The sequence below is a fragment of the Hibiscus syriacus genome, unplaced genomic scaffold, assembly GCF_006381635.1.
Source record: "Hibiscus syriacus cultivar Baekdansim isolate YM2019G1 unplaced genomic scaffold, ASM638163v2 tig00002840_pilon, whole genome shotgun sequence".
Classification (NCBI taxonomy): Eukaryota; Viridiplantae; Streptophyta; class Magnoliopsida; order Malvales; family Malvaceae; genus Hibiscus; species Hibiscus syriacus.
Window position 1 is genome coordinate 8,705,476 of NW_024061947.1, and position 16,523 is coordinate 8,721,998.

Sequence of the window (16,523 nt, forward strand, 5' to 3'; positions counted from 1 at the left end):
TACTTAAAAACTCATGTATTCTTGCCTTAAATAAGAACAATATCGATACTGGCTAATACAGTATAGATACTTTCAACCAAAAATGACATGTTTGGACATCTTTCACCATTCACAAGCATCCTAAAGGCCCTAAGGAGGTCTCCAAACATTATTAGTATCTTATTTAGGTTGTTTATGGTCATAGGAGGTATCAAATAACTTAACAACACATAAACTTGACATTTTCCATGAAAATGATCTTAATCCTTCAAGGCTAATACAAGTTACATAAATGCATGGTAAGACTTACAAATGGTGTAGGAAGGTTAAAAGGGTGTTACCTTGATGGGTTGGCTGAAGAAAACTCCTCAAATCACCCAAGTGACAACTTTTCCGTCCCCTAGCTTTGGACCCTTCTCCAACCTCTTTCACTAATACACAAAGAGATGATGTTACTAGCTTATTTATAATACTATTGGGAGTCTAAAAACATTTCTTAAAATTCATCATAACCCTAACACAAGCTAAAATCCTTAATTTCATAAACTCCCTTAAAAACCCATTTTTGGTTCAAAGCTTAAAACTTAACATATGTGGCTTGAAATAAAGCTCTTGAGTTGGAGAATAATTTCCTTACCTTAGATAAATTCAACTAAATGTTGAAATCCCTAAAGCTCAAATCTTGGCTTTACTTGAAAGAGAGAAGAAATGAAGAGAAGATGAAGAATGTTCGGTGGAAAAGATAAGAGATTGGTTCACGATAATATCTTAGAAAATTAGAGGGTTTAGCGTCTGATTTAAAAAAGGAGAAAATTACACCTTAAGTCATCATCCTTATAATTCTTAATAAACTTATCCCAACTTCTTAACACTTGGGCCCAATTCAAGCCCAAAGCTTACTTAATTTAGGTCCAACTATCTTAATAAGTCATTTGGGCCTTAATAACAGGTCTCGGGTCAACTTGAACTATAAACCCAAGATTTGGAGTATTACAACTCGCCCTTCATAATAAGAAATTTCATCCTCAAAATTTGTATGCATTGAGAAGATGTGGATAGTGAAGCTACATATCCTCTTCAGTTTCCCAAGTAGCTTCTTCGACACCGTGATTCTTTTATAATACTTTCACTAAAGGGATCTTTTTGCCTCGCAACTCTTTTACATCCTTTGCTAAAATCCTTATCGGCTCCTCCTCATATGACATATGTTGGCTTAACTCAATTTGCTCAAATGGTAGGATATGGGAAGGGTCGAAACGATATCTCCTTAACATAGACACGTGGAACATGTTGTGTATATGCTCCAAATTTGGAGGTAGGGCTAACCGATATGCTACAAGTTCGATCCTTTTGAGGATTTCGTAGGGTCCTATAAAGCGCGGGGATAAATTTCCTTTGTTTCAAAATGCATCACCTTTTTCCATGGAGATACTTTATGGAACACCTTGTCACCCACATCAAACTCGATGTCCTTATGCTTTAAATTTGCATATGACCTCTGTCTGTCAGACGTTTCTTTCAACTGATTTTGAATCTATCTAACTTTCTCTTCGATGTCATTTGGATGCTAGACTGATAGTTATTATTATATGTAAACTCCACTAGCGGCAGTTGGTCCTTCCAACTACCCTTAAAGTCCATAATCGCCCACCTAATCATATCTTCGAGAACTTGAATAGCATGCTCTAACTGACCACCAGTCTGAGGGTGAAAAGTAGTACTATACTGCAGCTTGGTGCCTAAGGATTTGTAAAGAGCATTCCAAAATTGAGAAGTGAATTGATGATCCCTATATAAAATAATATAAACCAAAATCCAATGCAACCTTACTATTTCATGGATATAAAACTATGCTAACATTTCTAAGGTGAAATCCATCCGCACAGGGAGAAAAATGAGTAGACATAGTTAATCGGTCTACAATCACCCATATTGCATCATGCTTTCTTCTAGTCATAAGTAGCCCGGTTACAAAGTCTATAGTCACTCTCTTTCATTTCCATTGAGGAATTTGAATTGGTTGGAGCAACCCTAAAGGAACCTGGTGTTCCGTCTAAACTTGTTGACATACCAAACATTTAGCCACAAACTTGGGCAATTACCTTTTCATACCTGACCAAAAATATAACGATTGAAGTTCATGATACATCTTATTGCTCCCCAGGTAAATTGAGAGCGGACTGCAATAAACTTCATGAAGGATCTTGCTATGCAAAGGCTCGACTGCAGGTACACATAATCGACCTCTAAAGTATAATACGTCTCTATCTCTTAACTCAAAACCTGGAGCTTTGCCTCAATAAACTTGTTCTATGCGAGCCTGTAACATCCTCAATATCGGGTTAGTGATTATAGTGTAAGATTTTAAAATTCAATGACCATATTAAATAAATTGAAAAGTTAGGAATTAATTGAAAGATGTTGGTGTAGGATGAATTAATAAATGAAGGAAGAGTAAAAGGGTAAAGGGGTCATTGAACATGGGTAATAATTAAATAATAATTAATGGGTATTATAATACCCATGTGAATCATAATTGTGGAAACATAGTTTCCAGACAATTCATTTTCTTCTCTTTTTTATCTTATTCTCTTCTATTCTTTATCTTCTTCTCTTCTCTAATGTGAAGCACCCAAGCCAAGGTAAGTTTGATTTCTTTTGGTTAATCTTTAAAATTGAAGTATGGTTTTGGTTAAGGAAGACTTAGGAAACATGATGGAAGGAAAAAGGGACTTAGAAACTCCAAGAGTTTTGAGTTATGGATTATTAAAGATAAGAAGTGGATAAGTGAAATTTTGAATAGGGATTTATAAATGGATTTAGAAGCTAAAATTGACTTGTCATAGGTGTGAATAAGAAGTTATAAGTGTTAATTCAAACTTTGGAAAACATGGAAAATTGGGTATGATTCTTAACTTTAAGAATTTGAATGAAATATGGGAGATTATAAAGTGTTGGAATGGTAGAAATTAGTTAAAGTTGTTATAGATGAGTTTAGTGGTATGAAATGAGCTTTGTATGAGGAAATTTAGTGAAGAGTTAATGAATTTTCGGGTGAAAAAACATGTTTGAGCAGAGTGTATCGGTACCCTATGTATGTGTACCGATACCCTCTTGAATGAAAAATAACAGAATGTTGTAAGGGTACCGATACCTCAAGGGATGTATCGATACCTCAAGGGGTGTATCGATAACCCCTAAAGGAAAAAAATTGAATATTGATTCATTAAATTTGTTTAAGTTAATAGCATCGAAGTATAAGGTTTAGGCTTCTGATAATCATCTTGAAAATTATATTTCTGTAGATACGTAACCTAAACGAGTTCCGGAACAATTGGCAAGTAAGATTGATCGAGGGAAAGGCAAGGAAATATAGGTGAGTGCATATGCATAGCATGGTTATCATAGCCTATTAAACTCTAGACTTGTGATAAGTCTAGTTCCAATATCATTGGTACATGATTACATTTCATATTATGATATATGACATGAATTCATATTATATGCATTATGTGAAAATTATCTAAGTGAATATATATGAAAAGTTTATATGAGTCATGTTATATGTCTACGCGATATAAGAAGTTATATAAGAAGTTATATGTCTACGCGATATAAAATATGTGAATGGTAAAAGCCCATGTTATGTAGATGAGAACTATAGGTATACTTTGCATGCCAAGAGTAGAGGGTCTACGCGGTCATTCGGGACAAATTCTACGTGGTCCTTCGGGACATATATGTATTCTTTGGAACATGTATGAGGCCTTTTGAGACATCTACTTGATCCTTGGTATATGTATATGATTCTTAAGGAATTTATATATGGTCCTTATGGACAATCTTATATGGAACTACGGTGCATTTCTACGCAGTCCTTCGAGACAAATTCTATGTGGCACTTCGGTGCAATTTATACGAGCTGTAGTGACAGCATAGTGCACAACCTCATAGTACTCACATATTTCAGGTTCTCAGTATTATATCATGGGCCAGTGAACTTATTATATGAATTCATTATGGTTAATTTGATGAGATTACAGGTAAGAGATATGGTTATGTAACTTGCATGGATTAAATATGTAATTTTGTTACACTTCATCTCATGATGGCATTATCATTATATTTCATTGTCATTATTATTATGCCTCACTAAGTCGATGACTTAGCGTGTGAGTGTTTCACACGTAGGATCTGAGAAGATAGACAAGCAAGGTTAGACAGCTGGGACAACATTACTTCTACAACTACCAGATCATAAGAAACTTAAATAGTATGTATCATTATATGATAAATAGCTTGTCATGTAAACAAAGTCGTTAAGTTATGAGTACTCTGATCGAGTTTTAGAATGTTTTAAATGTAAATGGTAAATGTATAGCGATGAAAGGTTAAATTTTAAGAGTTTATGTATGTTTTACGAAAGTACTGTAGCAGTAATGTAGCAGGGTATCAATACCCCTCTAGTATTTTGGAAAACTTTTAGCATTTGGTACTGTTCACGGTACTGTTCATACCGTATAGTACTGTTCATAAATATGTTTTTGCCATAAAATTTTATAACAAACATAATTTAATAGTATATTATTGTATTTTCTTAATATGAGTTCAAATGTTTTGTTATTTTGTAAGAAAATTGTTTTAAAAAGTCACTGTGACATCTCAGACTCGTATCCGGGTCAGGTACGGGTTGGGGTGTTACATAGCCCACAAATGATCATCTGAACTTTGCAACCTCTTGATTTTGCCAACTATTTTGGGCTCTACTCGAAGTTGCTCTAGCAATCCTCCATGCTCAGACAACTTCAACCATGCTAACAAGGCCTCAAGTCTGTCATCGACTTTATACTTAGTGCATTTGCCACTACGTTGGGTGATAGTCAATCACACATCATAATCCTTTAACAACTCTACCCGCCTATGTTGCCTTAAATTCAATTTTTTTTGGGTGAGCAGGTACTTGAGACTTTTATGATCCTTGAAAATATGGCATTTTTCCCTAAACAAATGATGTCTCCAGATCTTAAGCGCACACACTACAACTGCTAACTCCAAGTCGTGGGTAGGGTAATTATGCTCGTGTGACTTGAGTTGATGGGAGGCATAACCTACCACTTTTCCTTCTTGCATAATCACGCAACCATGACCATTCAAGGAGATGTCACTATACATTATGAATTCTTTACCCGATTATGGCTTGAGAACTGGTGCTTGGGTTAGAATAAACTTCAATTCCTTAAAGATTTTTTGGCGTTTTTCGTTCCAAATAAAAAAAAACTCCCTCATGTAATAACTTTGTCAAAGGTGCGGCTATCATTGAGAACCCTTTTACAAACTGACGATAATAGCCTGTAAGACCTAGAAAACTAAGAACTTCCATCACATTCTTTGACGGTTCCCATTCTAACACGACTTGAATTTTATGAGGATTTACCTGAATGCCTTCTGCTGAAACTACATGGCCCAAAAATGATATTTCGGATAACTAGAACTCACACTTCCCAAATTTAGCAAACAACTGATGATCTCGCAAAGTCTGTAAAACTATGCAAAGGTGTCGATCGTGCTCATCTTCAAATCGCAGTGCACCAGTATATCATCTATGAAAATCACCAAGAATTGGTCTAAGTACGGGTGGAAAATAAGGTTCATTAAGTCCATGAATATCGTCGAGGCATTGGTAAGTCCAAACGGCATCACAAGGAATTCATAATGACCGTACCTTGTTATAAACATTGTCTTGGCTATGTCGGCATCCTTAACCTTCAACTGATAATACCCCGACCTTAGGTCTATCTTTGAGAAAACACAAGCCCCTCTTAGAGGATCAAAAAGGTCATCTATCCTAGGGAGAGGGTATCGATTCTTGATGGTTAACTTATTCAGCTGACGATAATCGATACATAGCCTCATTGACCCATCTTTCTTTCTTAAAAAAAGGACTTACGCTCCCCAATGATTGGTTGAATGAAACCCTCCTCTAGAAGCTCTTGAAGTTGAATCTTTAATTCCTTAAGTTTGATCGGTGTCATGCGATAAGGTGCAATGGACACCAGAGCGGAACCCGGTAATACCTCAATATCAAACTCCAATTCTCTATTCGGAGGTAACCCTGGTAATTCCTCGGGAAAGACATCTACAAAATCTCTTACGGTTCTGATATCCCCGATCAATAAACTTATAACCCGAGTATCAACCACATGTGCTAAGAAACCTTCGTAACCTTTCTCAATCATCCTCTAAGCCTTGATCACCGAAATCATCCTTGAACACCCAGATTTTCCACTAATCATAACCACCTTAGTTTCATCATTCGTTCTAAGCTTTAGTCACCATGCCTTACATCTTAAACTTGCATCATGCTTCAAGAGCCAATTCATACCTAGAATCATATCAAACTATCTTAACCACAGCTCCATAAGATTGGCAAGGAAAGATTAACCATGGATTTCTATAGGATAGCGACGATGGATCTTATCGACAAGAACGTCCAACCCTAACGAACTAGACACTCTAACCCTTATCTTTAAGTTCTCGGCTAGAATATTTCTTTTCTGAGCTAGGTCATAACATATATTAGAATATACCTGAAATCACGTCGACTGGGTTGCACTTCTCTTGAGCTCTCACAGCATACTGTCGAGAAGCTACCCGCGATGTAGAAAGATATACATTCCCATTAATGTATCAAGATAATCACACTCAATTTGCTAATGACTGAAACAACACCAACTACTGGATATACAACAAAGATCCTAAAAGAGTTCTAGCACAGCAAAAAAAGAATAAAGATGTAGAAATGTAGAGACCAAAATAATAAATAGACAAAAAAGCTGACACACCATGTCCTTTCATGGACATTAAAGTCACACTAATAGGGAAAATAACAGCTAATTTTCCAGCCAATTGAAAAATAGATAATACCTCATCCCAGAGGTAAAAATAAGCTTTCTTCCAATGACCTTTTGTCCTCAGTATCTCAACTTCTTTCTGCAAGTAATCCTTTGCTGCCTCATTACTGCTGCACATCAATAAACATGGCTATGTACGTATCAGTTTGAGTTACCAAAATACCTGAGAGAAGTGAGCATGCAACTAACTCTATACCGGGAGACCACCTGACTGTGTGGAACAGCATATGCTGCTAGCCGTGGGTCTGAAAAGAATTCATCTGATTTTGGATGATCCGCTGCAATAGTAGAGGCAAAATATATATCAAAGTGAGTAAGTGAAGCCAAACACATCTGTAAAAGTAGATTAATGAAAATTCACTTTGTTACCTGGCCAACGAGATGTGTAAGTCAAAACATGCATGCTATCACCCCACTTACAGAAGTATGGGCTGATTCTGTACTGAAGAAGCCATTTGAAATGCTGCTCCAATGCATCATACCACTCACTGCTCCCATGTTCGACACCAAACCGATCCTCAATTACAGTATCAGATATCTAGATACATGGTTAAGCAGATAACGTATTCTCTAGAGAGAAAATGGAACACCTATAACTTTTCATCAGCTAGTCCAAATATAATCTTAATTTAATTATTAGACATGTGAAGTGAAGACTAAGAACCCTTTAGTCTGTGTTCTCATTCTTAAGGTGGCAGCCTACGAAAATTATGAATGCAGAAAGAAATCAACTTAATAAAATGCAGGATACACCAAATACAGCAGGAAGTGAGGGAGTTGTTGGAATAACGAAGTCCCGAACTGTCAAACTTGACTCGTAAAGAAAGGTTTGATATGGCATCTTCATCCATCATATCAACTGACCCATTATCCGAAAAGAACTCAGAAAATGATGGAGAAAGAAGAACTCTTCTTAAAGATGTAGTTGCAGATTTCACTCTTTCCACCTACAAAGATGAACAAATTTGGATATTTACCACTCCATCCAATGGCTTTCCATCTATAGGCTCCATGGCATCAAGACAATTATGAATTTCAGTGAATAGTTGATGCTTTTCAGCCTTGCCCAAGCACTGTGTTGAAGATCTGAAGGTACAAATTCTTGAGATTACATGTTTATATTAATATGAGAAACACTACTCCATTCATAAAAAAGTCCATACAAACTATTACGCACAATCTTTTAGCAGATGTTATTCATTGATTTTGGTGGACAGAACAAAAACTAAGGTAAACAGTGTAAAAGAGGAACAAGTGTTACTCTATATCTGCCTTCATAGCATTAATGATGATATCCCCTTCATATAAACCTGGAGGCTGTGCATTTGGCACATCTATTGAAAGCCAAACAGCACTCGTCTCCCTGCAGCAGGGGAAAAACAAACACAACCCTCTTAGTGCTGAGCAATAAGGAGCCACTTGGACATTCAAAAAAAAAAAGGAGCCACCTGGTACTCGCTCATGCCACCAAATCATGCACTATGAGAACAGAGTCGTACCCAGGTTGTAGGCTTATTTGGCTAATTGGAAGATCAAGAGGTACAAGAGCATCAGGTACACCCAATATAGGAACCACTCGTTGCATTTTTAATGATTCACCAACAATCAACCTGCCAGCAGCTGAATATAGTGAGAAAATCATCTAAAACTATCACAAACAAAGAACTGAAATTATCTAGAAATTAACCGACCACCGGATGCCGAGCATAAGTGACAGCATTGAACCTGCACAAATCCAGCAACACTAGAACCACTCCAAGAGACTTTTGGACGGATAGCTATTTGAACATTTTCCCTCTCATTTCTAGATGCCAGAAGGTTTATCTTCAAGATTAAGAAAATCATTAAAAGTCAAGAGAAATATATACATTAAAAGAACATCTGAGTTTTTTCCTGTGGTAACTCCTCCTTTAATTCATTACCGTTATGTCCAAAAACAAAACTAAAATAAAAATAGAGAATAAAGAAAAGAAGAGTAAAAGCAATCAATTATGCACAAAAACCTATGTGTTTATTTCACCCTACACATTACACTATCATAAGGAAATCTACAGAGAAGTAAAAATAAAATTATAATGCACACATTGTGATTTCTATCTGAACTCTGCCCTATAGACTATAAAGATACAAGGATGAAGAAAGAATTGAAGAACAGTGGTATGGATTTATTGATTTGGATGAAAACGAATGTCAAATGAAACAATTTTTCCTATACAAAAATTCACATATCAATGAAAATGAGCACAGTAATTATTAAATATAATTTGATATATAAACATGCAAGTCTAAACCAAAACAATAGGCTGTCACTATTGTTTGCATGAATGAGTTGAACAGAGTTGTAAGCCTGCTCAAGAAATAAGTAAAAAAAAGACTATCCAAATCTACCCCTTGGACCAGCATGAATGTATTCTTAAAACGAATTTTTATTAGATATCAAACAAAAATAAACCAGTGGCAATGACTTTCAGGCTCTAAATTTCTAGGCACTTCTTGTGGTCCAACATTTGCTGTGCTGGGAAGGCACCACACATGTACCAAATCAGCATTTTGAACTTCTGTGGGGTCAATCGATCCCTTGATTTCACTTGAAACATGTAAACCACCATCATTCCATCCATATGCTGTCCCTCCCCCTGCAACACCTTCAACCGGTGGAACACACATATCTTGCGAATTTCCTAAGAAGTTGTACAATTCCAAATAGAGTACATTAGACCAATCTACTGATCCAAATTTTATATTTGAAATGTTGTGGAAGTTGAAATTGACAAGAAAAAGGTTAAGAATGAAAAAGAAACTGTTCCACGCTGTCGCTTGGTATCAGACTAAAATTACTTCAAACTTCCTTTCAGTTGATTTGATGAAGTAACAACTCGATCGAATTATGAAAACATTTTTAACGAAATCTTTCTTACCTTTTAAAAAATATTTAATTAGAGATTGTTGTCGACAGTCATTTTCGTCCCATATTTTTATACTATTATTATTATAATAATTATATTATTATTACAAATAATACAATAAAAATAAAGGCTCAATTCCGGAGGCCCGTTTACAAATACAGAGGCCCGTTTTCCAGATCTAATCTAGTAGAAACTTTAGGGTTCACCAACCCTAAAGTTATTCCAGTCGCCGCCTCTAGGTGCCCCAACCAGTGATTGCCACGACGACGCTGCCTCCAGTGACACCTCACCACCGTCGCTATCACCATCAGATCTCACCAGAAGACTCCAGAAGTCGCAGGAGAGCCGCACACCTCGACGTATGGTGAGTCACCATAGTAGATCCGGTGACTCACCAAAATGAACGGTTATCTGAAGCCTTCCAAGACCTATAAAAAGTTGATCCTACAAAGAAAAAAAAAAGAACACAACGGCAACGGGAAGAAAGCAAACAACACCAACAAGCAACAAACAAACCAAAAGGAGAAGAAAATAAAGGAGATCTTACCTTCGTCGAAGCCCAAACGTCGTCGGAAAAGTTATTTTACCGAAGGTAAAATTCTAGATCTAGGCCGTTTTGAAGTTTTTTAGGAAAAAAAGATGGTGATTTTCGGTTTAGGGTGAGCCGATCTACGATTTGACCTATTTTTTTTTTCCGGCCGTGAATATTAATCGGAATAGTGACCGACGGCGTGAATAATAACCGGCTAGTGATCGGAATAGTGACCGACCGGTGAACGGAGCTTCCTCCGGTGAGGGAATTTAGAGAGAAGTGAGAGCTTCTCTCCCTTTAGAGAGAGAGCAAAAAATTACAAATGAGAAGAATTAATGATTTTAGGCTTATATTGGCCTATTTATACACTTATCAAAACTACGTCGTTTTGGGGAGGGAGTGTCTGTGTAATTTCAGAATTGGTTTAACCCCGTATGTGATCCCTGTATTTTGTAATCTTCCATTATAGTCACCAAAATTAGGTTTCTATATCTTTTAATTTTATCTTCGCATTTTATTTATTTTTATTTTAGTCACTACCGTATATTTACATATATTTAAATAATATTTTAGGATTATTTACACTTTTAATATATATATTTTATAATATTTCGAATATTGACAAATAATTTATATATTTTTTTTAATTTAATCCTATATTATTATTTTGGTTATTATTTAATTGCAATTTTTATTTTATTATTACCTTTTATGTTTAAATATTTTAAATCTAGTACTTATTTATTATTTTTTATTTTAGTCATATCTGTGTATCCTAATAATATATATTATTGCTTAAAATAAAATAATACAATGAATAGAAAAATAATAATAATAATAATAATATAAAATAATATCATTATTAAAAGTAATAATAAAAATTAGAAAGTGAAGCACTATAATTATAGTGTTCAATTTTAAAATACATTCCACTAAGTTGTGTCCACAAATATTTTTAATAAACCCACTTTTTTTATTTTAATTAATTATAATGATTATTTTTTTTATTTGTTTTCTTAAAATATGTATTTTATTCTCTTAATTTTTTATATTTTTAATATATTCATATTATTAGAGGATTATTTACAACTATAGTACTTTGCATATTAAGTAGTTATAATAGTAACCTTAAATTTTATATTTTCTTGATTAAACCATTAAAATTATTATATGTAATTGGGTTATATTATTATTTTATGGGATCATAAATTGAAATTAAATACAAATTTGTTAATTTATTGCAAAGACATTAATTAATAAACAAAGGTTCCAATTTTGGACGTTGTGGGGGTGTTAATCCTTCCTCACACGTAACTGACTCCCGAACTCATTTTTTGGTAAACATGCCCTTTTTGTGTTATTTTAATATTATTTTTATAAATTTTATTAAAATAACATAACATTTTTTGTGACCAATCACACCTCGATAAAATGATTTGTGGCGACTCCACAAATTGTGTTTTATCTTATACCAAAAGAAAAACACTTACTTTTTCGAGACGAGATTTAGAAAGTAACGACACTTTTTTTTCACCGGGCGGAAAACCGTCTCGACAATTGTAATTTAATTTTTATATTTTTCTCTAAATTTTAAACTTATATGCTCGACAAAAAAATTGTGTGTATAAATACACCATTCAAGTATTAAACATAAATCAAATATAAGGAAAACTTAAATTAGAATAAAATTTGATGGAAATCAAAATATATTTATACATAATAAAATTTAAAGTTTTTTTTTTAATAATCTTAAGTAAGTACAAGCCAATATATGTTTAAAGATAGTTCTCAATCATTTAACATTAAACTTTTACATCGCTAACATTATTGATACTCGAACTCAAAATCTTAAAAAAATAACAACAGTTTCTTTTATGTCTGATGTCATAATTAATAGTTAAGGATTTTTTATTTTTTATGTTTGTAGCTGAAGCTAAGTTAATTAATGAAAACGTAAGTACATAACTACATATTAGATATAAACCAAAGACGTGCCGACCTATTTAACTATCAATTAAAGGTCTCTAAATGCTTAGTCATCCAAATTTATCACACGTGAGGCATTAATGTTATTAAAGGTTCATATCACCTATTCCTTTCTTTCTTTTTTTACCAAAAATTATATAATTGATCCTTTGTGTTTTAATCGTTAAATTTCAAATAGAAAATGGGTAAAGCAAATAACTAATCACTAAACTCTGTTTAAATGAAATTTTGTCACTAAATTTTCTGAAGTTATTAAAAGATCATTAACTTCTCAAACGATTACAAAATAGCCTTTAAACTTTATCAAATTATTACTAAATAATTATTAAACTTACCGAATTGTTTTAAAATGTTTCTTAAACTTATTGAAAATTTTCACTATTTTTGTAATAGTTTGATAAATTTAATGGCTATTTTACAACATTTGAAATTTCAATGACCAAAAATATAATTTCATCAATATTTAATGACCATATATTTTACCCCCAAAGAAAATCCATATAAACTAAAAAAAAAAAAGCATTTTGAATTCTTTGGTCAAATCTCACGTCAATTTTTTTTAATAGTTTGAGATGACTACGAGATAGTATTTATTCAAAATCTTTCTCAGTTATTTACGACGTATACTTACCTCTTGTAATTATAACTACTTAAACTCATAATCTTTAAAAAGAACTTTATAATTGAGGCCGCTTAATAAGTTCTCTATTTGAAATTATTAATTACTCATTTTGATCGTATATAAAGGCTTGAAATTATTAATTACTCATTTTGATTATATATAAAGGCTTAATTAAGAAAGATGGAGGATATTCAAACACCCTTCTCAATTTATATTAATAGGAAATAAAAAGCTATGCAAGTTAGGCAAATATATAGTTTGTTTGAACTTAAATTCTCATACCATGGAAATCGTGCCTACACGATATCTACGCGCAAGGCAAAAGTTCACGGCTTTAATATATGACTAATAAAATGCGTTATTGATTTTGTTATTATTTTATTAATAAAATTAATAAAAAATTATTGAAAATATTATTATTTTTATCAGTTTAATTATTATTGGACGCTCTACTGGTTTTATTAATATATTTAGTAAAGCGCTACCGGTTTATTATTTTTTCTACCGATTTTATTATTATTAGACACTTTATTTAAAATATTAAAAAAATTAATATTTTAAATAAAAATAATAATATTTTAAATAATTTTTTACCGATTTTATTAAAATAAAAATAATAAAACTAACAATAACTTTCTTTAATCATATATTAAGACTGTACGGTAAAACTTCCGGTACGCAAATGGCAGCTCACCTTATCAAAAACCAAAAACCCGAATCTCCTAATCATATCTTATTATTGTTTAACCTAAATTTCCAAAATCAAAAAATAGGCTTAGAGAGGCTTTGAGCCTCTGTCTGTCCCGGGCTCTCATTCCCTCCATCTTCTATGTGCCGGTTTTGGAGCCTTGGGGAGTTAGCGTTTCGTTTCATTTCTCCCATGCAAAGACGATGAAAAGGAAGATGTGCCCTAATCTGGATAAACAAGACGCCCTGGAGGCCGTCCTGGAAGGGCCTATCCCCGAAGAAATGTACATCCAAATGGGCACCAGCGCCGCTTTACGGTGGCGGAATCTCCGAGCTTCCATGAAGGCACACTCGACTACTTTCGGTAATATACCCACTGCCCATCTCCAAGCTAAATCGGATAATGAGTTCCAGGCTTTGCTTAAGATTGTTGGCGCTGCTCTCATCCCTTTCCGAGTCCATTTGCTCAGTTGCTCACTTTCGCCTCCCCTCAAAAATTTCCCCATTGTAAGTACAAAAACACTCCCATTTTTCTCCCTCAAATTCTAAATATCATTCTTGAACAGGGATCGCCATTATAAATGAGACGTGGAATTTCGTGTTGAAAAGAACTTATAAAACTTTAACAAAATATTTATAAATAGAAAGTATGTAGTAAATATTTGAAATATATGAAAATTCATCCTTAGTTCAGTCCAACTATTTTATTCGAGTCTTATTTTATTTTGAAAATTTAGACTCGGGTCAAGTTTATGTGATCAGGTACAGATCTAGGTGAAAAAAATCTGATTGGCATAATATTATATATTTAATAATAAGTACAATGATACTCTTTTTTTTAATTATTCCTTATTTTATTTAATAAAAAGTAGTTATATATTTGTATTTAGATTGGATGGGGTTTAATCGAGTCGATTGCTAATTTAAAAAAATATTGAGTTAGGTAGGAGTGAGAAAACTCGAGTCGAAAATTTGATTTTTTTCGACTCGACAGTTTAAGTTTAAGTCAAATCCTTCGGATTTGTATGGTATATGGGAATTATATATGAAAAAATTTGAAAATAAAATATATGTATTGTATATGGTTATAAAATATCATTTTAATTAGAATTAAATAATGTTATAATATTATAAATATTTATAATTAAATTTAAATGGGAACTCAAAAATTTGAGTCGACTCGAAAAAATTTCAAGTCAACTCCGAGTTATAAAATAGTACTCGTCAACTTAAATAACTCAAAATATTTTGACTCGACTCGATCGAATGCTCATCTCTAGAGTCAGATAAGATTCTCTTAAACTTAGGTTGGGTGTTGATATAGGTGGACAACTCCAATTTCTGCGACGGATTAAGGTGGACCAAAAATCCAATCCGACTCCACTCGTTTTCCAACAAACATCAATGATGAGGCAGTTAAAATTTTTTTGTAGGAATCTTCGACAGCAAAATATATAGTGCACCAGTACGTGGCGGCGTGTGGAGGGCATTTGACGTTGAGTTCGACGACGAGCATGTCGGCGGTGGGGCACGTCAAGACGAGGGGGTCGGAGATGCAGGCGGGCGATGATAGCGTGCAGATACGGAAGGGGAATGAGGTGGGGGGGGGGGGGTTCGCATTGTGGCAGAAGAACCCTGATCTTTGGTATTTTGAACTTGTGGTGTCTGGTTACAAGGTTTGTGCCGGCATTGATGGCAAGGTGGCTTGGAATCAGTCTTACTCTCAACCCGGTCATGCTAATCGAGGCCTTCCTAGACTCGTTTTTTCCAGGTATATATTTCCATTACTTTTACTCCTTTTCTTGTCTTTGAACATGAAATCAACGTGGCAAGCCCCAAAAGACGTAACATTGTCTACCTACAGCATTTTCTAATTGAAGTCACGATTAATTTATTCTACTCATTTATAACCTGAAATTAAATTTGATTGAAACTAGACTTGTTAAAGTATCAGGTTGTTCATCCTCCATGTTTATCGATACGAAATTGAAAGAATTTGAGTTAAAACTAGTAGTTTCAAAATGGGCTTGAGCAAAAAAGAAAATAACACTAATATAGAACGACCTGTTTTCTAAGTTCATAATACATGATGTTATTTTATGCAACTTATGAAATAAAATTTATAATAATATATAAAACACATTGTTTTAAATGATATGAAGGGATGGAAATCAACTTTAAATTATTCATATATAAATATAAAAAATTACATGGAATTTAAGAGTCATATTCTAAGATAAATGGAATTTAAAGAAACATAAAATATATTATTGGGATACGAAAACTCAACTGGTTGTATAAAATTGTGTGAAATCCTCAGAGATTGGGTCCGAGGTGTACGGCTAGCTTATTCGAAGAAGCGGTTTGCATCGTAGAGTGGAGAGTGGAGGACGAAGACTGCTGCGTCCTCAAGCTTGAAACGGCCTCAAGTGTTCTCAGAGCTCAGAGTTCAGATCAAACGGAGATCATCCATCACACCATCCGGGGATTTCAGTCAAAGAACTGCGCTTCTCGTGAAATTCGAGGACGAAAAGCTGGTGATGATGAAGCCATCGAAAGGGAGCGACCGTGTCTTCTGGGACACCAGCGTGGAATCGATGAATAAAGATTACAGACAAATCGATGGCATCAAAGTAGCCCAAAGTGGGAAGACGATAACAACGCTGTACAGACACGGCAAGTCCATTAATCACAAGAGGAAGATTGAAGAAACAAGGAGGATTGATGAGGTTGATTTCAACATTTGTGGATTGCCTAATGAAACTTTCCTGCCCCCTGCCGATCTTAAGAGAGAGCATGAACAACAACGATTCATAGATTTTTCTTTGTACATGTAGGACATAAATCATGAATTACTTAACCTTCCGAGGTTAACTAGTTATTTCAACTGTTCGTTTCGA

At 34.0% G+C, this 16,523-nt stretch overlaps 2 pseudogenes; one reads left to right on the top strand and one right to left on the bottom strand.

Moving 5' to 3' along the window:
* Positions 1-7,236: 7,236 nt before the first annotated feature.
* On the bottom strand, positions 7,237-9,557 carry LOC120152417 (annotated as a pseudogene).
* A 4,231-nt stretch (positions 9,558-13,788) lies between these two features.
* Positions 13,789-16,460, top strand: LOC120152426 (annotated as a pseudogene).
* Positions 16,461-16,523: the final 63 nt, after the last annotated feature.